This window comes from Fukomys damarensis, unplaced genomic scaffold (genome assembly GCF_012274545.1).
Source record: "Fukomys damarensis isolate Sample0158 unplaced genomic scaffold, DMR_v1.0_HiC HiC_scaffold_17, whole genome shotgun sequence".
NCBI classification, from domain to species: domain Eukaryota; kingdom Metazoa; phylum Chordata; class Mammalia; order Rodentia; family Bathyergidae; genus Fukomys; species Fukomys damarensis.
The window spans coordinates 36,087,913-36,096,293 of NW_022900929.1; the positions used below are offsets into that span (position 1 = coordinate 36,087,913).

The 8,381-nt window shown below is 51.3% G+C and overlaps 1 long non-coding RNA gene across 1 annotated transcript in view; it reads left to right on the forward strand.

Moving 5' to 3' along the window:
* Positions 1-4,379: 4,379 nt before the first annotated feature.
* LOC104862599 overlaps positions 4,380-8,381 on the forward strand; it is a 5,174-nt gene continuing 1,172 nt past the window's right edge. Inside the window, exons 1-2 of the long non-coding RNA XR_780381.1 lie at positions 4,380-5,129; positions 8,130-8,338. This is a non-coding gene — a long non-coding RNA (uncharacterized LOC104862599). The remainder of the gene's footprint in view (positions 5,130-8,129; positions 8,339-8,381) is intronic.

An 8,381-nucleotide genomic window follows, 5' to 3' on the forward strand; every position in this document is an offset into this window, starting at 1 on the left:
TTTCTCATTTTTCCCTTCTCATCCCCCTACTCTCTTGATTTTCCTAAATGTAAGAAGGATGACATTCTCCAGGAGAATCTGGTGAGTGTATTCTGTGCACATGTCACACATACTGCTTGTCAGGCTGTACTAGGCTTAGAACAGACATGTGTCCTTGTCCTAGGGGGTGTAGAAGGGGCACACATTTCAGTTGGGTGGAATGAGGTGGAGGAAGGCAGACTGAGTCCTGGAGATCCTGGTGCTGACACAGACTGGGGATGCTTTCTGCTTCTTGATGAAGTGTTTGGGAGACATAAAGATAAGAAAGAATGGAGAATTCCACCCAGACTGTGAAGTGAGGGAGTTGTCTCTACTGCTTGTCCTCTGCCCCCACTTCCTCAGGAGTGGGTGTGACTTCCTCTCCCAGTGCCACCATAGGGAAGTTTAAACTCTGCCTCTGAAAGCTGGATAACTGAGTCAACTACAGTAAACCAACAATAGGCCGATTAACAGGAGAAAAAGTATACACATCGATTAATGTGCACATGTAGACAGGAAATACACAAAATAAACTCAAAGAAGAGCCCAATGGTTGAGGCTTAAACATCCTTTTCATAGGAGAGAGGGAGATGGTGGAGGGGAAAGGAGTAATCTGTAGAAGTAAAAGATTTTTAAAGGAGATGGATAAGCTGAAGAACAGATTATGGCCAGGGACCAAATTCCTCTGGGTGCTTGATTTTCAGTCACTTCCTCTGTGATGGAAGTTTAGTCTTGGTTAATGAAGTTTCAATAAAATGATTGAAAGCAATTCTGTTCCTCTTTGTCAGATCTGGTCTTTAGGTAGAAAAGGAACTTCAGAGAAAGTTTCTCCCTGTGCTTTGGGAGAGAGAGGATAGAGAGAAAAGGCAGGGGCCAGGGATGCAGAAGTCAGAGGCTTTGGGGCTGTAGGTCATTGGTTCAGCATGTCATATTGTCGTACTTTAGGGCATACTCAATTTCTGACCTCATAAACCCACCCCATCCTGCATTTCTGTTCTCATCACCTCTGCTTTTTGCTGCAGTAATTGTTCATTCCAATCTGCAGGGTGATTTTAAAAATGCACTTGATCTTTGTGTTTGCTGGCCCAGAGCTTCAAACACCCTCGGCACATCCTGAGTGCTGGGAGTGTCTTTTGGTTCACAATGAGGCCATTTCCACCATACCTGGGTTTGGGCTAATGAGGTGACTCATGGCAGCCCTTAGACTGTGGCCACACCAGAAAGACTGAGCATGTGATCTGAGGGCTGGTAATGTCCTTACCCTACTGCATTCTGGACAGGAAAGGGCTGTAGATTGAGTTCGTCACACGGTCTGTCCATCACAGCCACGGAATACAACCCCGCATAAAAACTCTGGGCATGGAAACTGAGAGGAGCTACCCAGTTGGTAAACACAGCAAGTCACCTGATTCCATGGAGAGAAGGCGCCCACAAGTCCTCCTCCCATAACCTGCCCTCTGCGTGTGTTCCCTTTGGCGTTCATGAGTCATATTTTATAACAGAACTGTAACTGTCACGGCAGTGCTTATGGTGACTTTGGTGAGTCATTCGGGCAAACTATCGCATGTTGAGGGGAGTGCCGAGAACCTCCAGATTGGTAGACGAAGTACGAAGAGCTCAAGGACCCCACTTGCAACTGATGTCTGAGCGAGGGCAGTCTTCTTGGGGACTTTGCCCTGCAGCCTGTGGGATCTGGCACTCTCCGCATGGTTACTATCAGAAATGGCCCTGAGTCGAATTGCAGGGGAGCCGGATTGGTGGCCGAGAATTGGTGTCAGAATGAACAACCAAACAGGCCAGTTTGCTCTCTCACTCTGACCCCTTCTCCGGCCCCAACATTTCTCTCGCCTCCCATGTTGCCCTGCCAGCTAGCCTCAATTTTTCCAAATTTTTTCTCTCTTCTAAGTGCCCCTCTTCCACATGGTCCCAGCAGGACTGTCCTGGGACGTATCAATCTGTACCTCCTATTGAGGCAGTATATGTGTTTCAGAAGTGGAACTTGGGGACCTGAAAAGCATCCTGGACAAAGCTATTGCTCATCAAGTGCCCCTTGCCAAAGAGACGGAAAGGCTGCATTGGAGGTGAGGAAGGCACCTGGCTGAGCTGAGCCTTCCTTGAAGATAAAACCCCTCTTCCTGCCTCCCCAGCTGTCTCCTTCCAGCCTCCATACTCTGCTTCCGGTCTGCTGTGGGAAGGAGCATCTTGGGATGGGCAGGGTCAGGACTCTGGCTCTGCAGCTCCCAGCACCATTGGCCTTGGCAGCAAACAGAAGTTGGCATTTTCTGTACTGTGACTGCCAGGGCCCACCTAGGCCAACCGACACCCACCATCTTATGTGTACACTTTCACATATGGGTGCACACACACGCACACACACACACACACACACACACACACACACACACACACGCAGAGCAGCAGGCCAAGCCCAGGTCTGCTCCTTTTCGGTGCAGGTAGAATCACCACACATGGCCTAGTCTGGCGTTCTTCATCTCTCCCTTTGCTTTTTGCCAACCCTGGACTTGGCAGGGCACAGCCATGGAGGTCGAAGGCACGTTCGACCTTTTACCACATGTTCCCTTCTACCATACCCCCGCACCCCCCACTTCTACCTGGCCCTGAAGCTGCCTAGAATTGAAGGGGCCTAGAATTGCAGCTCCTTTCAAAATAGCTCAGAGCCCATTGACCCGGGGAGTCTGGCGAAAGCCAGAAAGCAGTGTGAGCCTCAGAAAGGGGCTGACAGCCTCAGAAAAGGCCTCAGACAGTGTAAACGTGGAGATGAACTAGGTTTTTCTTCCTAGGGGCTGCTGAGGCCTGCAGGGCAAATGTAGAGAGTTTCAGAAGAGAGAAAGAGGGCACTAGGAGGTCTGGGGCTTTTCCCACATGGCTGCCTACCAGGCATTGCTCTCAGCACTGGTCCTAGGTCTGGCCTCAGGAAAAGCATGGCTCCTTTGGGCCTCCACCTTGGCTCCTTCCAGGTTCCACCTGCTCCCAAGGCCTCTCAGCACACTGTGGGTCCTAGAGAGACAGATGTCAGCCCTTGATACTGTCAGGGGAATTCCCACGGACTTGGCATGGGAATTCCCACCATGGCTGACTGGCTAACAGTCCATCCGAAGCTGTGCCAAGTGTTAGCTGTAACTGCTGAGAAAGTTCAGGGATGCCACCCCAGATGTGTCGCTTTGGGGCCCTGGTCACGTCACACTGAAGGCCCCTGGGGCAGCAAAGTTCAGTTTCTGTGAACTTTCTTGTGTGTCTAAGGATAAATCCTCCAAAAGGAGCTTAATCGTCATAAATCCTCCCTCAAACCCATCACCAGGGAAGATTAACAGTATCACTTTGGCCAGGGATTTAGCTCAGTGATTCTGCCGCCTGCCTCAAAAGTGCAAGGCCCAGAGTTCAATCCCTGGTACCAAAAAACCACCACCAACAAAAAAAAACCCCAAAACAGTATCACTTGAGTCTGGAGGTGACCCCACACTCAGACAGCCTTTGTTTCAGCCGGTCACATGTGACAATTCATCTTTCCTCCTTCTGGGACAGTTCATCTTTTCTCCAAACCACTCACTCTCCTCTAAACTGCTTGAACCCTCAACTTGTATGAGGAGGGTATGTAAGCGTCTAGATCTTACTGGGTTATTTTTTTCCCATGGTGCCCCCAAGTGAGAATGGCGATCATCCAGAAATTAAATGATAACACATGCTGGAGAGGCTATGGGGAAAAAGGAACCCTTCTACATTGCTGGTGGGAATGTAAACTCTTACAACCACTATGGAGATCAATATTGGGTTTTTTGGCTTGTTTGTCTGGGTCTTTTTGAGACAGAGCCTCACTATGTAGTTCTAGCTGGGCTTGAACTCACTATGTAGTCCAGGCTGGCCTCCAACTCACAGCAATTCTCCCGCCTCAGCCTCCTGAGTGCTGAGACTACAGGTGTGCATTGCCATGCCTGGCCTCACGATGGAGCTTCCTCAAAAAACTAAGACCAGAAATTCCATTTGATCCAGCTACTTCCCTTCTAGGTATCTTTCCAAAAGAGTTAAAGACATCATATTACAATGACACATGCATACTCATGTTTATAGCAGCACAATTCTAAATCTTGGCAGTAGCCTATATGTCCTTCAACAGACGAATGGATAAAGAAAATGTGGTTATTTATATACAATGGAGCACTACTCTGCCATAAAGAAGAATAAACTTTGAGTCGGTTGTAGAAAAATGAGTGCACCTTGAGACCATAATGTGAAGTGAAATAAATCAGAAACACAAGCTTAAACATCACAGGTTTCTCTTATCTGAGAAGCCCAGTATAAATAAAGAGCAAAATAAAAGATAATAGGAAGTAGGGAGTTAGATCTTTCTCAAATGGAAGGAGATCAAGAGATAGAGGTGGGGAGAGAGAGGCGGGAAAGGGGATAAGGATAGAATGGAAGTGTGCCGAGTGCACGTACGGACAGACTCCACCCGAGGAACGTAAACAGTATGTACTAAAACACGTGCAATAAAAAAGGAAGAAATTGGTACTCCTCTTCTCCTGTTAATCTGCCCACTGTTAGTTTATTTCACAGACTCAAGTGTCAAACCCTTGGAGGGTGGAGGGAGATTTTCCCCCTCTACACTGGAATGCAAGGCTTAATTCCCAGTTACAGGGATTCTAAGGAGCAGCCTCACTGGGATGCAGAAGTGGGAGGGGTGGAACCTGTCCTTCCCAGCTGTCACTGTACCCCGTTATCTGTTCTCCAATGTGTCTGCTCCCCCAGTCCATTCCATCCGCACGTGTGTGAGATGGAAAAAATGACCTCTGAGTGTCAGTTGTGGTCCCTGCTGGGCTCCCATCCAGGCTGACCCGGGGGCAGGTGTGAGTCCTCTGTCCCCAGGGCTTCTGGAGGGACAGTTTGTTTTGCAGGGCTGCAGCCAAGAAGGAGAGTGAAAGCCTCCCGCACAGCCTTGGAGCCTCACACGGCCACTTCCAGCTGCCCGGGCTCCTCAGGGGCGAAGGAGATGAGCGCTGACACCACCACACCAGTACCAGCACTCCCAGGCTGTCCTGCCTCTGCCAGCCAGACCCTTCCAGGGATGTGGAGGAGGGCTGCATGCCAGGCACAGGGTCAGCCTCGAAGCTCACCACCACCCCCGCCTCCCGCTCTAACAGGGCCCTGTCCCTGAATGTGTTTCTTCATGTCTGCCCCATCTTCCTCTCAGGGCCACTCCCCTGCACCCTATCTCTGGACCCCCTCAGTCCCTTCTCTTCCCTGGGCCTCTGTCCAGAGTGAAGACACCCCACTGCTGCGGCAAGAAGACAGGCCCTGGCTTCCCCCTGCCTTCTCCTGCAGTCTGACAGGTCACCTCATCTGTTCTGTCTCCTCTTCAAGATCTATAATAGGGATGAGGAGTGGTGGCACATACCTATAATCCCAGCATTCTGGGAGGCCAAGGCAGGAAGATCACAAATTCAAACCCAGTCTGGGCAACTTGGCAATTTAGCCAGATCCTGTCTCTTTATTAAAAGAATGAAAAAGGCTAGAGATGTAACTCAGTGTGAGGGTCCTGGGCTCAATGCCCAGTACCACAGACACACACACACACACACACACACATATACCTTAGAGACAGGACGCTTTGCCTCCCTAATGACTGCCTCCTACTTAAAAAGTATGTCCCCTAGAACAGAGCTTGGAACTGACTCCTTTGCAAGAGCACAGTAAATCCTCAGGGATGGGTCTCTCATGTTCCTGCCTGCACTGAAGTTGGTTCACCCAGACCTGGGATGTCAGGATGGAAAGAGAAGGGTGGCCTGGCCCCAGTCCCCAGAATACCACAGTCCTGCTGCCTCTTTATGACACAGGGAGGCTGCCCTCACCTCCAGCTTGGGGTCTGGGCATGGAGTCTTTGCAATGGGGTGGCCAGGCTCCATCTCTCTTCTGTAGCTCTTTTCACCCCAAACCTCAGGCAGAGCCTGGGCTCCCTCTCCAGGGGCCTGAGTGGGTGGAGAGAGCAGCAGTCTGTGCTCTGAGCCCAGCTCTTCCCTGCATTGTGAAATGGCCTTGGATGAGGGCCAAGCAGGAAGCCACCTCTAATCCAGGCCTGGCGCCTGGGGTGTGAAGGCGCCCCAAGCTCTTCCCTTCCCCAGAGGGCTGAGGCTGAGCTGCCAGCCCACCTGCCAGGAGACTGCCTGGGCCACACACCTCCTGTCCCGGCCTTCGGGACATTCTGAGATGTGTGGGCCTGCAGCTTAGGCCTTCCAGCCTCTACTTTGTCACTTATGAGTCCTGGGACCAGGACTGAGTTGCTTCTCCTCTCTGGGCCCCACATAGTTTTCTTACTCATGACCAACTAGAAGGTAAAAGTTGTGCGAAGAAGATCTCACAGCTCTCTTCAGCTGGACAAGGTGACTCACCGAGTCAGTGACTCACTGACGTTGTCCTAAGGATGTGGCTCTCATCAGACAGGAGTCTGATGCTCATGACTAAGTTTCCCCACACAAATCTGCATCCGTTGGTCCATCTCACAGGTGGGGCGGGCCTCCCGGGACAATCAAGGATGAATAATGTCACAGAGGCCAAGAGAGGTTGCTTCTGGGAATTAGGACACCTGTGTATTTTGTGTGGAAACTCTTGACTATATATGTTCCTGTCCTTGCCTTTGAGGCAGGACATTTTAAATTTGGGACCCCCTAATCATTATGAATAAAGGCGTCCCCTCTTACCAACTCAGCCCATGAAAGCAGAGGGAGAAGGTGGGCAGGAAGAGGATGAGGGCCTCCTGCTCCAGATCTCGTCTGGCTGGGACCACTTGCACTGCCCGGCTCGCCTCAGCTCCCCACACACCACTGTATAGGGAATGCCAGGCCTGCTCCTGACAGTCAGCAAGGAAGGAAATCATGGACAGCGGGAACGGCCTCTTAAAGTTCAGTCATCCTGTGACATGCTACTACCTAACTGCACACAGTACCAGGGCTGGTTACGGAGTAGTTGGTGAGGTACCGGGAACTCCGGGGCCGCTCCCAAGCCCCCAGCAGCTGAGCACTCACATCTGTCTCTTCTCTGTCCAGTGTGGCCTAAGCATCCTCCATAGAGGGAGGAGAGGGGTGCATGCGATGATGTGTCAGGGTGATGCAGCTACCAGACCTATACAGCTAGCTGAGGTTATCGAGGGACAAGGGTGTGTGGGACGGGACAGGGTATTTGTGCTGGGGTATTGCTTGAGTAGTATGGATAAAGGACCGTGAACCCTGGTGTTTTGGGGCATCCATCTCATTTGTGAAGTAGTTTTTTTGTTTTTTTTGTACTGGGGATCAAACTCGGGACCTTGCTATTGCAAGGCAGGTGGCAAAAACCACAGAGCTAAATCCCCAGTCCCACCATCTCATTTGTAATGTGTCACTATATTCCTTACCTCACTTACCTGCCCCCAGCAGTGTGAGGCCATATTCCAATTTTCCCAAGTGAGAAGAGGGAGGCTCAGAGAGACTGAAGTGACTTTCCTCAGAAACACAACCAGGAAGGCTGGGGATTTAGCTCAGTGGCACCATGCCTGCCTTGCAAGTACAAGGTCCTGAGTTCCAGAGAGAGAGAGAGAGGGAGAGAAGAAGGAGAGAGAGGGAGAGAAAGACAGAGATGGAGGGAGGGAGAGAGAGAGAGAGGAGCACAGGAGTGCTGGTTGGGGCCCAGAAGCCAAGAAATGAGGGCTGAGGAGCAGGACTTTGCCCAGTGGATGGGGTGGGGTAGGAATCTGTCCCCAAGGGGGAGTGAGGAAAGGAGACCAGTGGAGAGCCGAGTCCCAGATTTTCCTACTTCGCCCACAGCTGGCTCTCTTGCTCTTTCCCTCTCTGGTCCCCACCTCCGTTCTGAGCATCTAAAAGGCCCTGTCCCTGGTGGTCCCTGGCCCAGCCAGCACTCACTGGTCTGTTGTTTCCACCCAAGGTCCAATCTCTATCCCTAACCATATGTGCCACCAGAGAGGAGTCCTGTTGCTCCCCCTTGCCTCAGTGTCCCAGGTGGATACAACATAAAACAATGCCGCCTCTCAGGACGATTAGGAGGACGCAAGAGAGAATGTGGGCAAAGCGCCTAGAAATGAGCCTGGCGCTTACACCCCTCTCATCCAGCTGGAGCGAGATGTAACTGAGCAAAAGCAGACCCTGAAGACGGCATGGCACCCAGATAATGCTGGGCACCAGCAGGAGGGCGTTCAGTCCTTGCTCAGTGGATCAAGAAAGGGTACTGTTCCTGCGGCACAGAAGGCCCTGGCCTGCGCCCAACGTAGCTCTGAAAGGACCACAGTCTTGGCTGCTGTTCTGCGGCTGTGTCTAACAAGGTAAAGGACTGGCAAGCTTGAAGGGGCAGCCGGGCTGACTGCG